This window comes from Kogia breviceps, chromosome X (genome assembly GCF_026419965.1).
Source record: "Kogia breviceps isolate mKogBre1 chromosome X, mKogBre1 haplotype 1, whole genome shotgun sequence".
Lineage (NCBI taxonomy): Eukaryota > Metazoa > Chordata > Mammalia > Artiodactyla > Physeteridae > Kogia > Kogia breviceps.
In genome coordinates this window covers 54,162,036-54,178,171 of record NC_081330.1, presented here as the reverse complement: position 1 = coordinate 54,178,171, position 16,136 = coordinate 54,162,036, and the positions used below count along the sequence as shown (strand labels likewise).

The 16,136-nt window shown below is 33.7% G+C and overlaps 1 non-coding gene across 1 annotated transcript; it reads right to left on the bottom strand.

Annotated features, from left to right (window-relative positions):
* Positions 1–4,610: 4,610 nt before the first annotated feature.
* LOC131749126 (U6 spliceosomal RNA) lies at positions 4,611–4,717 on the bottom strand. Its single transcript, XR_009333233.1, has one exon. It is a non-coding gene; the product is annotated as a U6 spliceosomal RNA (small nuclear RNA).
* Positions 4,718–16,136: the final 11,419 nt, after the last annotated feature.

Sequence of the window (16,136 nt, the reverse complement as noted above, 5' to 3'; positions counted from 1 at the left end):
TAATGTTTCGAAATGCATACTTTTCCTGTCTTTTCTGTTTCTTTCCTAGGCAGCACTCCACTTATCTTGATTTAACAGTGAATATTGTTGTCCCTACTCTTTTGGCTGTTTCTCACTTAGAGAGGATGTAAGATCGCCATCAGAAAATAAAAAATAGTTCTTTCTATTCTACGAAGTCTAAGATGTTGGGTTTTTTTAATACTATTCACAATAGTTATAGGCAAATTTCTTCAGCAGTAACTGTTATGATTTATATTTTCTTTATTATAAAAGGAGGTAATAATATTTTTACAATGCCAAGCCTTAAAAAAGCAGAAGTCTAATTTGTTGATTCCTTATCTAGTTCTTAATTTTTGGGTGCAAAATATCATGCAGCTTCCGTGCATTTATGCAAATAGAGAATGTATAATTTTTTACATATCATGGTGTAAGATATAAACTTAGTCACACATTCACTTGATTAATTATATGACAAGAATAAAAGCCTTTGCTTATTCACTCTCCTCCCTCTCTCTTTCTCTCTCTCTCTCCCTCTTTCTCTCCAACACTTCATTTTTCTCTTTCTCTTTCTCTCTCTTATACATACACACATGAACACATATAACAACTTCGATTTCTATTTGACTAGCTTAATGGAAATATTCTTCTGGAAAGAATGTGCGGTAGGCTATGACTGGACAGTCTCATTTCAACAATAAATTAGAGAACAGCTTTTAATTGTAGTCTTAATTGTTTTTAAAAATTCACATATAACAAGTTAGTTGAGACAATGATTTCAGATCAACTTCTTAAGTTTCAGTTCATTGCAGTGGAACATCGTTAAAATAGTATGAATATGTTTATTAACAATAGTTTGTCTAGTCATGTGTTAAGGACATACTGAATAGTATATACTGAGCTAGTGTGAGAATTTATTATGCAGGTTTTTCCAGATTTTATAATGAAAGTAATATTTAAATTATGGTAATGAAAGAGTTTCCATACTATGTAATTAAAGTAATAGCTTCAACATATCTAGTATAAACTCTTCCTATTCCATAAAAGGTATATGCTAAACAAATAACTATATTTTTGTTTCAAGTTTTTTATTCGTGATAAAGGCTGAGATTTTTAAAAATATTGTTTTGCAAAAATGTGTTCTTACTAATTATTATATATCTTTTGGAATTCCCTGCTATTTTTCTCACATAAAGATAAATTTAGTAATTTGTGAGAAGAAAAGAAAGAAAAGTTCTGTCTTTGCTTAAACCAGTACTTTTTTCCTCAAAAATGCATTTACTTTTGTGGTCTCAAAAGGGAGGCATGTTTTGCATGCAAATAGCAGGTGGTTACGGAGAGTTGCTTTGACAGTTAATGTCTTGTTCTGCCTCAGCATCTGTGGACTAAAAGAGGTCCTCTGTAGTATGTGATGCTGCTGAGAAAATGTAACCAATTTAAGTGGAGTTTTTCAACTAAGTTCCAAGCTTACTTTGAGGGACCATAGGGAGGGGTAGAATGACAGAATAATTAAAAATAAAGTACGTTCTAGTTTTGGTGACAATTTACATAAAAGATCTTGAAAAGGCAAATAAGAAAACACTAATTTTGAGGACAGAGTAGTTCTCAGCCAGCTTAGCTGGAAATTGTACTATTAATAAAAAGGAATAAGATTGATTTGCCTGAAAAGGGGGAATGGGATAATCAATAAAATAAAAGTGAAAATACCCTACAAGCGTACAATTTAAGTAATGACATTTAAATGTTTTTTTAATAAAATTATTCACAGAATAAAAAAAAATCTCAGTATACTCCTGTAATTCTCACCTGGAAACATATTTTATGTGTTATATGACAGAAAGTTGCATGAATTAAAAATAAAAGGATATTAAATCATTGGAATACTTGATATTTACATTGTGAGGGCTTCACACATATTTATTGAGTAGATAATTTTTCAGGTGTTTTCCATTATATGTATCCAAACAAATTATTTCATATGTCACTTTCATCTGGGTATTCCAATAACATAAGCCTACTGATCAATGTCTATGCCCTTAGAAAGCAGTATTATACTGTGAATAAAATGTCTATAAACTCCCTAAATTTTTTGTTCTCTTTAGTTTCTCAATTATGACATCATTAAAGTTTTTTTTTTAAATTTCTATTCCTACTTCCTCCCTTTGTTGCTGATTTTTTCTTTGTGTTTCTCCTTCCTCTGTGTTTCTGTATCCCGTTCCAGTGTATTATATCACCTCTCACACAGTATTTTAATTTTTTAATCTTATTGTTTGTATTGTTACCAAATTGTTGCCTGAGGATAGGGTCTGCAGCTTGTTCACTCACATCCCCATTAAATGGAACATAGATGAATGAGCTGTTCAATGAAATTTTCACTTCTGAAAAAGCAGATGGAAAACATGAAGATATTTTTTAAATTAAAATGCACAAACACTATGGTATAATTAATAAAGTTAGTATATATTTTAAAAATAAAGTATAGGGTTAATGAGATTAGTGTTTCTTGAAACTCTTACATGTGCTAAGACATTTTTTTGTATAATCATCCATTTAATATTCACACATACACACACACACATTTCTTGTGCAATGTGTCTTATTTTAAAGGTATGGACATTGAGGATTAGAGAGTTCAAATAATTTTCCCAGTCATCTAGCTACTGAATAATAGATCTAAGACTGAAACCCATGTCTGCCAGACTTCAAAGTCTCACGCTCTTTCTATAGTGCAATGCTCACTTTGCTAAGAGAGCATTTCTCAATCTTGCCAGATTTTAGAAATCATTAAAAACAGATTCTTAAAGTTGCAAGTATTGTAAGATTTTTCAGTCTCTATCTTTCCTGAATGCCCTCTTTTTCCTTCTTTCTATGGTTAGAACCAGGATAATAATTTCATCAATGTCTGAGTCAATCAACAAGTTATTCTTGCTGTTTGATTATACCTCATATAATATCTTAGGACTTCAATTAAAACTCTTTTATATCCTTTTCTCATATGATATTCTAGCAGAGAATATTTATCTTTTGATGACCTTTTTGAATACTGCTCTGTGGGCAAATAAGCCAATTCTGATTTTAAAAAAACAGCGATTCTTCAATAATTTAGATTTGTTACAAATTATGCTATTGAAATATAAAAGGCTTACAAGTCTTATCATTTAGGAACTATAAGTTACAAAACTATCAAAACTAAATACAGGTCACAGAACTAAAATTAAATCCCTGTTACTTAAAATTATGTTTAGAAACATTTTTTTCTAAGAATATGTAGACTCAATCTCCATGCAATTTTTAATAACCATTAATTTATAAGAGGAATGTTTCACATAAAGTGAGTTTTTAAATTATCTAGTGTGAAAACACCGATACAAATATAAATTGTAAGAGTCCTACTTACCAATAAATCTAAGAACAATAAAAAGCTGTCCATAGGACTTATCCTTCTTTGACTCCATAAATAGGAATTGGATATGGAACAAACTGTACAACCTTGATATAGATTTATGTATTTTAATAATGCTACCAATATGGTACTAAATACGAGAAGCCTTATAACACTTTTATTTTATTTTATTTTTAAAATCTTTATTGCAGTATAATCACTTTACAGCGTTGTGTTAGTTTTTGCTTTATAAAAAAGTGAATCAGCTATACATATACATATATCGCCATATCTCCTCCTTCTTGCGTCTCCCTCCCACCCTCCCTATCCCACCCGTCCAGGTGGTCACAAAGCACCGAGCTGATCTCCCTGTGCTATGTGGCTGCTTCCCACTAGCTATCTATTTTACATTTGGTAGTGTATATATGTTCATGTCACTCTCACACTTCGTCCCAGGTTACCCTTCCCACTCCCTGTGTCCTCAAGTCTAGTCTCTATGTCTGTGTCTTTATACACGTCCTGCCCCTAGGTTCTTCAGAACCATTTTTTGTTTTGTTTTTTTGTTTTTGTTTTTTGTTTTTTGCAGTACGCAGGCCTCTCACTGTTGTGGCCTCTCCCGTTGCAGAGCACAGGCTCTGGACGCGCAGGCTCAACGGCCATGGCTCACGGGCCTAGCCGCTCCGCAACATGTGGGATCTTCCCGAACCAGGCACGAACCCATGCCCCATGCATTGGCAGGCGGATTCACAACCACTGCACCACCAGGGAAGGCCAGAACCATTTTTTTTTAAACTCCATATATATATGTGTTAGCATATTGTATTTGTTTTTCTCTTTCTGACTTACTTCACTCTGCACCTAGACAGACTCTAGGTCCAAACCACCTCACTACAAATAACTCAATTTTGTTTATTTTTATGTCAAAGTAATATTCCATTGTATATATGTGCCACACCTTCTTTATCCATTCATCTGTTGATGGACACCTAGTTGCTTCCATGTCCTGGTTATTGTAAATAGAGCTGCAATGAATATTGTGGTACATGACTCTTTTTGAATTATGGTTTTCTCAGTGTATATGCCCGGTAGTGGGATTCCTGGGTCATATGCTAGTTCTATTTTTAGTTTTTTAAGGAACCTCCATACTGTTCTCCATAGTGGCTGTATCAATGTACATTCCCCACCAACAGTGCAAGAGGGCTTCCTTCTCTCCACACCCTCTCCAGCATTTAAAAATATGGAATGCTTCATGAATTTGCATGTCATCCTTGCACAGCATTCATGCTAATCTTCTCTGTATCATTCCAATTTTAGTATATGTGCTGCCAAAACAAGCACTGATTTTAAATAGAATGAAGTAAAGTTTATTTCTGCCTCCTTTTATTTATACCAGGTAAGTGGATGAGGTTTTTGGATAAATTGGATGCATGACCTATAGAAAAGAAGAAAGAAAACCTCTTTTATTTTATAAGATATTTTAAGAAACCTTATTGGTAGAGCAGTGATTGGGATTATAGCTATCCATTTTTAGGGGCTAGGAGTGGGGAAATTTATTCCTCCCCTGTCTCTACGTTTCCATAAAGCTTAGCAGATGCCCCTGGGATATGGAGTTAAGTATTGGAGTTAAACACTCTTTCTTCAACTTTCACAGTGTCAGTGAAAGAAAGATCCCTTTGAATAATGTCGCTGTACTTTTTGTAAATTCAGAGGTAAAGATAGAATCAATTATGTTTTACAAGAACCTTTTTATATGGTTCCACATGATAAATGCCTCACTGAATTTATGTAGTGAATGCATAATCATTTACTGCAACATAAAATCTGTATAAACAATACATTTTCCTTTTTACATTGATTTCTATTTGTATCAAAACTAAAATCAGTTCCAATCTACAGAAATAAACAAACCACATGCTTTCTAACAAAAAGGATGAAGGAATCAAACATCACGTGTCCTAAATGCATGAACCAAGCATTGACAGAATTGAAGGAAGAAATAGAGAGCTCTACAACAATAGGAGACTTCAATACTCCACTTTGTTTTTTAAAAGTTTTTAAAAAAACAGCTATATTAAGGTATTATTGACAAATAAAAATTGAGTGTATGTAAGGAGTAAAAGGTGATATTTTAAAATATGTATACATTGTGAAAAGATTCCACAATTAAGCTAATTAACATATCCATCACCTCATATGTTTACTATATATATTTTTTGTGTGTGTGGTGAGAAATTTTGAGATCTATTCTCTTAGCAAATTTCAAGTATTCAACGTTATTATAAACTATAGTCACCATAATGTATATTAGATCTCCAGAACTTATTCATCTTATAACTGAAAGTTTGCACCCTTTGATCAATAGCTTCCTTTCTCCCCGACCCCTCAACATTTGGTAACCACCATTCTACTATCTGTTACTATGAGTTTGACTTTTTTTTATTCCACTTATAAATGAGATTCATGAGATATTTGTATTTCTGTTTCTTGCTTATCACTTAGCATACTGTCCACCAGGTTCTTCTATGTTGTCACAAATGGCAGAATTTCCTTCTTTATAAAGACTGAGAAATATTCCAGTTTGTGTGTGTGTGTGTGTGTGTGTGTGTGTGTGTGTGCATGTATCATATTTTCTTTAGCCATTCATCTGTCAATGGGCACTTAGACTGTTTCCATATCTTGACTGCTGTGAACAATACTGCAATGAGTGCAAGTAGTGCAGATATCTCTTTGAGACATAGATTTTATTTCCTGTGAATATACAACCAGAAGTGGGAATTACTGGACCATATTATATTTCCAGTTTTAATTTTTTAAGGAATCTCCTATTGTTTTCCATAATGCCTGTACTATTTACATTCCCACCAACAGTGTACAATGTTTCTCTTTTCTCCACATTATTTCCAACAATAATTATCTTTTGACATTTTATAATAGCTAACCTAACAGATGTGAAGTGACAAACTCATTGTGGTTTTGATTTGCATTTCCTTAAGGATTAGTGATTTTTTGCCATCTTTTCATGCACATGCTGGTCATTTGTATGTCTTCTTTGAAAAACTGTTGATTCAGTTCTTCTCTCCAATTTTTAACAGAATTTTATGTGTTTTATTTTTTATTTATTTAGTTTTTTTGCTAATGAGTGGTGTCAGTTACTTGTCAAATTTTAATATTCATCCCTTATCAGATATATGATTTGCAAATATTAACTTATATCCATAGTTGTTTTTTTCATTTTTTTAATTGTTTCCCTTACTATCCAGAACTTTTTTTGATAGGTGTAGTCCTACTAGTTTATTTTATCTTTTATTGCCTGTGTTTTGTTGTCAAATCAAGAGAAAAAAAAAAAACATTGCAAAGATCAATGTCAAAGAGCTTTTCCTCTATTTCCTTCTAGGAGTTTCATGGTTTCATGTATTATGTTTAAGTCTTTAATCCATTTTTGAGTTGATTATTGTGCATGATGTAAGATAAAGGTCTAGATTCACTCTTTTGCATGTGGATATCCAGTTTTCCCAATGCAATTTATTAAAGAGCCTACCCTTTCTCCCTTGTGAATTATTGACACCCTTGTTGAAAATTAATTGACCATATATATGTGGGATTCTTTCTGGGATCCATATTCTATTCCATTGATCTATGTGTTTGTTTTTATGGCAGTACCATAATGTTTGGATTACTCTAGCTTTGTAATACAATTTGAAATCATGAAGTGTGATGCTTTCAGCTTTGCTCTTGCCCAAAGTTGCTTTAGCTATTCGAGGTCTTCTGTGGTTCCAAATGAATTTTAAGATTTTTTCTATTTCTGTGAAAAATGCCATTGAAATTTGACAGGGACTGTATTGAATCTGTAGATCACTTTTGGTAGAGTTGATATTTTAAAAATAATTCACCCAACACATGAACATGGTATATCTTTCCATTTATTTGTGTCTCCTTCAATTTCTTTCATAATATTTTATAGTTTTCAGTGTACAGATATTTCATCTCCTTTGTCAAGCTTGTTCTTATTTTATTCTTTTTTTAAGCATTTTTATAGGAGTACAAGTGCTTTACAATGATGTTAGTTTCTGCTTTACAACAAAGTGAATCAGCCATACACATACATATATCCCCATATCTCCTCTCTCTTGCATCTGCCTCCTTCCCACCCTCCCTATCCCATGCCTCCAGCTGGTCACCAAGCACGGAGCTGATCTCCCTGTGCTATGCGACTGCTTCCCACTAGCTATCTATTTTATATTTGGTAGTGTACATATGTCCATATATACACTACCACTCTCTCACTTTGTCCCAGCTTACCCTTCCCCCTCTCCATGTCCTCAAGTCCATTCTCTAGTAGGTCTGCATCTTTATTCCCATCTTGCCCCTAGGTTGTTCATGACCATTTTTTTTTAGATTCCATATATATGTGTTAGCATACGGTATTTGTTTTTCTCTTTCTGACTTACTTCACTCTGTATGACATACTCAAGGTCCATCCACCTCACTACAATACACTGTTGGTGGGAATGTATATTGATACAGCCACTAGGGAGAACAGTATGGAGGTTCCTTAAAAACTCTAAAAATAGAACTACCATATGACCCAGCAATCCCACTACTGAGCATATACCCTGAGAAAACCATAATTCAAAAAGAGTCATGTACCACAATGTTCATTGAAGCTCTATCTACAATAGCCAGGACATGGAAGCAACCTAAGTGTTCATCAACAGATGAAGGGATAAAGAAGATGTGGAACATATATACAATGGAATGTTACACAGCCATAAAAAGAATTGAGTTATTTGTTTTATTCTTTTTGATGGTATTGTAAATGGGATTGTTTTCTTAATTACTTTTTCAGATAGTTTATTGCTAGTTTATAGAAATGGAAATGATAGTGTAAATTGATTTTGCATCCTGTAACTTTATTGAATTCATTTACTAGTTTTAACAGCTTTTGATGGAAGGTTTTCTATATGTAAATTTATGTCATGTGGAAATAAAGACGATTTTGCTTATTCTTTTCCAATTTAGATACATTTCATGCATTTTTCTTGACTAGATGATTTTTAGGGCTACCAGTACTATGTTGAATAGAAGTAGAGTGGGTATGCTTGTTTTGTTTCTTAGAGGAAAATATTTCAGTTATTCTCTATTGAGTATGATGTTAGCTGTGGGTTTGATATAGACTGCATTTATTATGTTGAAGTACATTTCTTCTTTATCCACTGTTGACAGATTTTAACATGAATAAATGTTGAGTTTTGTCAAAACTATTTTGGATTTATTGAGATGATCATATAATTTTTATACTCTATTTTGTTAACATGGTGTATCACATTTATTGATTTTGCATATTGAACAATTCTTGCATCTCAAGGATGTATCCACTTGATCATGACATATGATCCTTATAATATGCTATTAAATTTGGTTTTCTAATATTTTGTTGAGGAATTTTGCATCTATGTTTATAAGGGATATTGACTTGTAAATTTCATTTCATGTAGTGTTATTGTCTGGCTTTGTTATCAGAGAAATGCTGCCCTCATAAAATGTTTTTGTCAGAGTTTGAGAAGAATTGATGTTAGATGTTCTTTAAATATTTTGATAGTCTCTTAGGATTCTTTGTAGTCCTGTGGGATCAATTATAATGCCTTCTCTTTTATTTCTGATTTTATTTATTTGAGTCCTCTCTTTTTTTTCTTAATATAGTTAAAGATTTGTCTATTGTGTTTATCATTTCCAAAAAAAGCCATATTTATTCTTTTGACATTTTCTATTAATTTCCTAGTCTATATTTCATTTATTTCTTCTCTAATCTTTATTATTTCCTTTCCTCTACTAACATTGAGCTTAATTTGTTTTTCTTCTTCAAGTTTGTTGGGTATTATAGTTGGATTGTTCAGTTTAAATATTTATTATTTTCTTAATGTAGGCATTTATAAGTATAATTTTCCCTCTTAGAACTGCATCTCATAAGTTTTCCTCTCTTGTGCTTACAAATTTTTGCCTCAAAATTTTTCTTTGTTTTAATTTTTGCTAACCCTTTAAAAGTATAATTTACAATGTTCAGTTTGTTTCAGGTGTACAGCAAAGTAATGATTCAGATATATATATATATATATATATATATATATATATACACATATATATATATCTTTTTCATATTATTTTCCATTATAGGTTATTAAAAGAAAGAAGATATAGTTCCCTGTGGCTATACAGTAGGTGTTTTTTGTCCACCTATTTTATATGTAGTAGTGTGCATATGTTAATCCCAAACTCCCAATTTATCTCTCCCTTACCACTATCCCTTTTGTTAACCATGAGTTTGTTTTCTATGACTCTGAGTCTATTTCTGTTCTGTAAATAACTTCATTTGCATCATTTTTTTAGATTCCACATATAAGTGATATCATGATATTTGTGTGACTTACTTCACTTAATATGATAATCTCTAGGTCCATCCATGTTGCTGCAAATGGCATTATTTCATTCTCTTTTATGACTGAGTAAAAATCCATTATAAATATGTATACCACATCTTCTTTATTAATTCATCTGTTAATGGACATTTAGGTTGCTTCCATAGCTATTGTAAATAGTGCTACTATGAAAAGTGGGGTGAATGTAGTTTTTTGAATTAGAGTTTTCTCCTGATATATGCCCAGGAGTGGGACTGCAGGATCGTCTACTAAATCTATTCCTAGTTTTTTTAAGAAACCTCCATATTGTTCTCCATAGTGGCTTCACCAATTTAGCAACAGTGTAGGAGGGCTCCTTATTCTCCACACCCACCCCAGCATTTATTATTTGTAGACATTTTAATGATGGCCATTCTGACTGGTGTGAAGTGATATCTCATGGTAGTTTTGATTTGCAGTTCTCTAATAATTAGCAATATTGAGCATTTGTTAAGTGCCTGTTGGCCATTTGTATGTCTTCTTTGGAGAAATGTTTATTTAGATCTTCTAGCCATTTTTTGATTGGGTCATTTGATTTGTTTGATATTAAGCCATATGAGCAGTTTGTATATTTTAGAAATTAATCCTTTGCCAATAGCATCATTTGCAAATATTTTCTTCCAGTCAGTAGGTTGTCTTTTCATTTTGTTTATGGTTTCCTCTGCTGTGCAAAAGCTTTTAGATCTAATTATGTCCCATTTGTTTATTTTTGTTTTTATTTCCATTACTCTAGGAGACAGATTCAAAAAAATATTTATGCAATTTATGTCAAAGACTGTTCTGCTTATATTTTCCTCTAGGAGTTCTATAGTATCTGGTCTCACTTTGAGGTCTTTAATCCATTTGACTTTATTTTTGTATATGGTGTTGGGGAATGTTCTAATTTCTTTCTTTCACATGTAGCAATCCAGTATTCCCAGCATCACTTACTGAAGAGACTGTGTTTTCTCCACTGTATATTCTTGCCTCATTTTTCATAGATTAATTTACCATAAATATGTGGGTTTATTTCTGGTTTTTCTATCTTGTTCTGTTGACCTATATGTCTATTATTGTGCAACTGCCATAATATTTTGATTAATGTAGTATTGAAGTATAGTCTGAAGTCAGGGTGTCTGATTCCTCCAGCTCTGTTCTTCTTCCTCAAGATTATTTCAGCTATTCAGGCTCTTTTGTGTTTCCATACACATTTTAGAATTTTTTGTTCTAGTTTTGTGAAAATTGCCCTTGGTAATTTGATAAAGATTGTATTGAATCTGTAGATTGCCTTGGGTAGTATGTTCATTTTATTAATATTGATTCTTCCAATACAAGAAAATGGTATATCTTTACATCTGTTTGTGTTGTCTTCAATTTCTTTCACCAACATCTTATAATTTTCAGAGTACATGTCTTTTGCCTCCTTAGATAAGTTTATTCCTAGGTATATCATTCTTTTTGATGTGATGGTAAATGAAATTGTTTTCTTGATTTATCTTTCTGATATTTCATTGGTAGTGTATAGAAATATAACAGATTTCTGTATATTAATTTTGTATCCTGCAACTTTAACAAATTCATTGATGAGTTCTAGTAGTTTCCTGGTAGCATCTTTAGGATTTCTTATCTGTAGCATCATGCCATCTGCAAACTGTGATAGTTTTACTTCTTCTTTTCAAATTTGGATTCAGTTTATTTCGTTTTCTTCTCTGATTGTTATGGATGGGACTTCCAAAACTATGTTGAATAAAATTGGTGAGAGTGGGTGTCCTTGTCTTGTTCCTGATCTTAGAGGAAATGATTTCAGCTTTTCACCAATAAGTATGATGTTAGCTGTGCCTTTATTATGTTGAGTTATGTTCCCTCTATGCCCACATTCTGAAGAGCCTTTATCATAAATATTGGAACATAAATAAATGAGGTAGAGATGAAGAAAACAACAGGAAAAAAAATCAATGAAACTAAAAGCTGGTTCTTTGAAAAGATAAATTAAATTAATAAAGCTTTAGCCAGATTCATCAAGAAAAAAAGGGTGAGGGCCCAAGTCAGTAAAATTATAAATAAAAAAGGAGAAGTTACAATTGACACCACAGACATACAAAGTGCCATAAGGAACTACTATGAGCAATCATATGGCAGTAAAATGGACAATCTGGAAGAAATGGACGAATTCTTAGAAAGTTACAATCTCCCAAGACTGAAACAGGAATAAAAAGAAAATCTGAATAGACCAATAACCAGTACTGAAATTGAATCAATAACTTAAAAATTTTCAACACACAAAAGTCCAAGACCAGATTGCTTCTCAGGTGATTTCTGTCAAGCATTTAGAGAAGAGTAAACACCTATCCTTCTGAAAATATTACCAAAAATTGCCAAGGAAACAGCACTGCCAAACTTATTCTATGAGTCTACCATCACCTTGATAACAAAACCAGACAAAGATATCACAAAAAAGAAAATTATATGCCAATATCACTGATGAACATAGTTGCAAAAACCCTCAACAATACTAGCAAATCAAATCCAACAATACATTAAAAGGATCATACACTACAGTCAAATGAGATTTATTCCAGAGATTTTCCAATATCCACACATCAATCAATGTCATACACCACATTAACAAATTGAGAAATAACCATATGATCATCTCAATAGATGCAGAAAAAGCTTTTGGCAAAATTCAACATCCGTTTATAATAAAAACTCTTCAAGATTTTTTTTTTTGAATTCCCTTTTTGTTTCTTCTATGACCCATTGGTTGTTCAGAAGCATGTTCTTTGAACTCCATGTATTTATGAATCTTCTATTCTTCTCCTATTATTGATTTCTTATTACATACCATTGTAGTTGGAATAGATGCTTGAGATAATTTCAATCTTCTTAAATTTGCTAAGACTTATTTTGTGAACTGTCATATGATCTTTTCTGGAGAATATTCCATGTTCACTGAAAAAAAATGTGTTTTCTTATGCTACTGGGTGGAATCTTCTGTATATGTCTGTTAGGTCCATTAGGTCTATAGTTCAAATCCAATGTTTTCTTTTTGATTTTATTCTGGATGATCTATCAGTTGTTGAAAGTGGGGTATTGTTGTCCCATATATTATTGTATTGCTCTCTATTTCTCCCCTCAGTTATGTTAATAGTGCTTTATATATTTAGGTGCTCTGATTTGGGGTTCATGTATATTTACAATTATTATTTATTCTTGATAAATTGACCATTTTATTATCATGTAATAACATTCTATGTGTCCTGCTATAGCTTTGACTTAAAGTCTAGTTTGCCTGATATAAGTATAACTACCCAGTTCTCTTTTGGTTTCCAGTTGCATGGAACATCTTTTTCTATCCCTTCATTTTCATTCTTTCTGTGTCATTAAAGCTGAAGTGAGTCTCTTGTAGGCAGCATGTAGTTGTTATTGTTTTATAAGATATATTCAGTCATTCTGAGTTTTGATTGGAGAAGTGAATTATTGATGCATTTATTGCTATAATTTGTTTATGGTTACCATGAGGCTTAAATAAAACATATTATGGTTACGACAGTCTATTTTTAGCTGATAACCACTTAATTTTGGTTGCATAATATCTTGACAGTTTTAATCCCGCCACCCACATTTCATGTTTTTGTTGTTACAATTTACATTTTCTGGTTGTATATCCATTAACAAATTATTGTAGTTATAGGTTTCTTAAGATACTTTTCTCTTTTATATTTTTATTTGAGTTATAAGTGATTTACATACTATTACAATATTGGGGTAGTCTGAATTTAACCATATATTTACACTTATGAGTGACTTTTTTTCTTTCATATATTTTCATGTTACTAGTTAGCATCTTTTCATTTCAACTCGAACTCCCTTTAGCATTTTTTGTAAGGCAGGTCTAATGGTGATGAACATCTTCAGCTTTTGTTTGTTTGGAAAGGTTTCCATTTCTCCTTTAATTCTGAAAGACAGCTTTACTGGAATATATAAAATATTCCTGTTGTGTAGTTTGTTTGTTTTTTCATTTCACACTTTGAATGTATTATTCCACTCTCTCCTAGCTTCCAAAGTTTCTCTTGAAAAATCTATGGATAGCCTTATGGCAGGTGGTAGGGAGGTTGTCCCTTGCATGTGACAACTCTCTTTTCTTTTGCAGCCTTTAAAATCATTTTTTGCTTTTAATTTTTGACTGTTTGATTATAATGTTTTGGTGAAGTTTTCTTTGAGTTGAACCTCATTGAGGAACTTTGAGTTTCATATACATGGATATTCAAATCTCTTCACATATTCAGGAAGTTTTGAACCATTTTCTTTAAATAAACTTTCTGCTTCCTTTCTCTCACTCTTCTTCTTGGACTCCTATAATGCAATTGTAGACTTTCTTTATGGCTTTTTTATACATTCTATAGACTTTTTTCATTCCAATTCATTCTTTTTACCTTTTTTATCCCTTGGATAATTTCAAATGACCTATCTTCAAGTTTTCTTATTCCTTCTTTTGATTCATCAAGTCTGCTGTTGAAGCTCTTTCTGCATTTATAATTCAATCATTGTTTTCTTCAGCTTTAAAATTTCTATTTGGTTCTTTTGAATGCTTTATATCTCCATATTGAACTTGTCATTTTCTTCTTTTAATATTTTCCTGGTTTCATCAAAGTGTTTTTCTGTGTTTTCCTGGACTCACTGAGCTTCTTTAGAACCACTATTTTGAATTCTTTTTCACTAATTAGTGGATCTCCATTTCTTTGAGGTTGATTACTAGAAGTTTATTGTGTTTCTTTGGTGATGTCATGTTTCTTTGAAGCTTCATGATTCCTGTAAGCTTGCATAGATGTGTCTACATTTAAAGAAGCCATTTCCTCTTCCAGACTTATAGACTGGCTTTAGTACAGACAGATTCTCACTTATTTGTAGGGATAAATATTAGCATGCTGTGGCCCTGGGTCTAGTGGCACAGGTTATCAAGTGCAGTTTGTGTAGTGGCTCTGGATCTGGGAGTCATAGTTTCTTGTGGGCTTAAGTACTTAGAGTCTGCATGACTACATAATGTAGGGGATCTGTAATTGCAATAGCTGTTGAAGTCTTCAGCAGTGCTTCCAGATCCAGTGCAAGGAACCAGTACAATTTGCAGTCATAGCTGGGACCATCAGTGTGCACTTGAGTAGCTGTGAGGGCCAGCTGTAGGTATATGTGTGGCCACAGGGGCTGGTTACAGTCATACTCATAGTGGTGAGAACCAGGTTCAGCATCAGTGGTCAGAGACAACTGCAGGTGCATATGCAGCTACTGGAAATGGAACTGGCAACATACACTCACACAGCTGTAGGGATGTGCACAAGACAGTGCAGGCCAGTGACCTGGGTCATGACAGCTGTGGGTACATGTGCAGCTATGGAGCCTGGGGCTGGCAGTATGCACACCATAGCTTCAGGGATCAGCTGTGGTTGTATGTTTGGCAGTGGAGGGTGGCAATGGAAGTTGCAGCTGGCTGCATGCATGAGCTCATCTTTGGGTGCTGGATCAGAGGCATGCACATGTATAGACACAAGGGTTCGCTTTGTGCTTGCACACTGCAGTGGAAGACAGCCTTATGTGTGCAGAGCTTCAAGGGGCAGGGCTGGTGGCATGTAAATGTGTAGCTATGGGGGTGGAGTCAGTAGCATGCATGAACATAGCTGCAAGGGCCTAGGCCAGCTGTAAGCATGTAAGTGATAGGCATAGTGGGTCCTGCGGCTGGACAGTCTGTGGCAGTGCTAGCCAGGGTGGCTCTGGAGGGTTTGGGGGCAGTGAGACACTTGACAGGGTGATGTTTGTAAAGACAAAACCCTGTTGGGCCCTCAGTGGAAAAAGCTGCAGCATGCCAATGGTGGCTGTAGTGACTGTTGTTTTCCTCAGTGGTGAATGCTGTTGGAGTCCTGTGAAGAACAGGACACTGGGGTCTGTAATGGCAAACCCTGTGTGATCCCTAGTAGTGAATGCTGTTGGAGGAATGTCCACAATGGAAAAGGCTGCTGTGTTCTGCTGCAGAGCAGGACACTTGGGAACTATGTTTCTTCTTACCGTGTGTCTGACACTGACTTTCTTTGTTCCTAACCATTCCCAGATGTCTCAGCTCTGCAGGTATCTCCAGAGACCTGGGTGGGGTAAAACTGAAGTGGATTCCTTCATGCAGTGCCCTGAAAGCCTGAAGAAGCTGGTCACTCACCCTGATCTGCCTTTCCCTGCAAGGAGAACTGTCAGACCAGGAAATGTCCTCTTGGTGCTGAACAGTGTCAGTGTGTGTGTGTGTGTGTGTGTGTGAGGGGGTGATGTAAGGAAAAACAAAACTA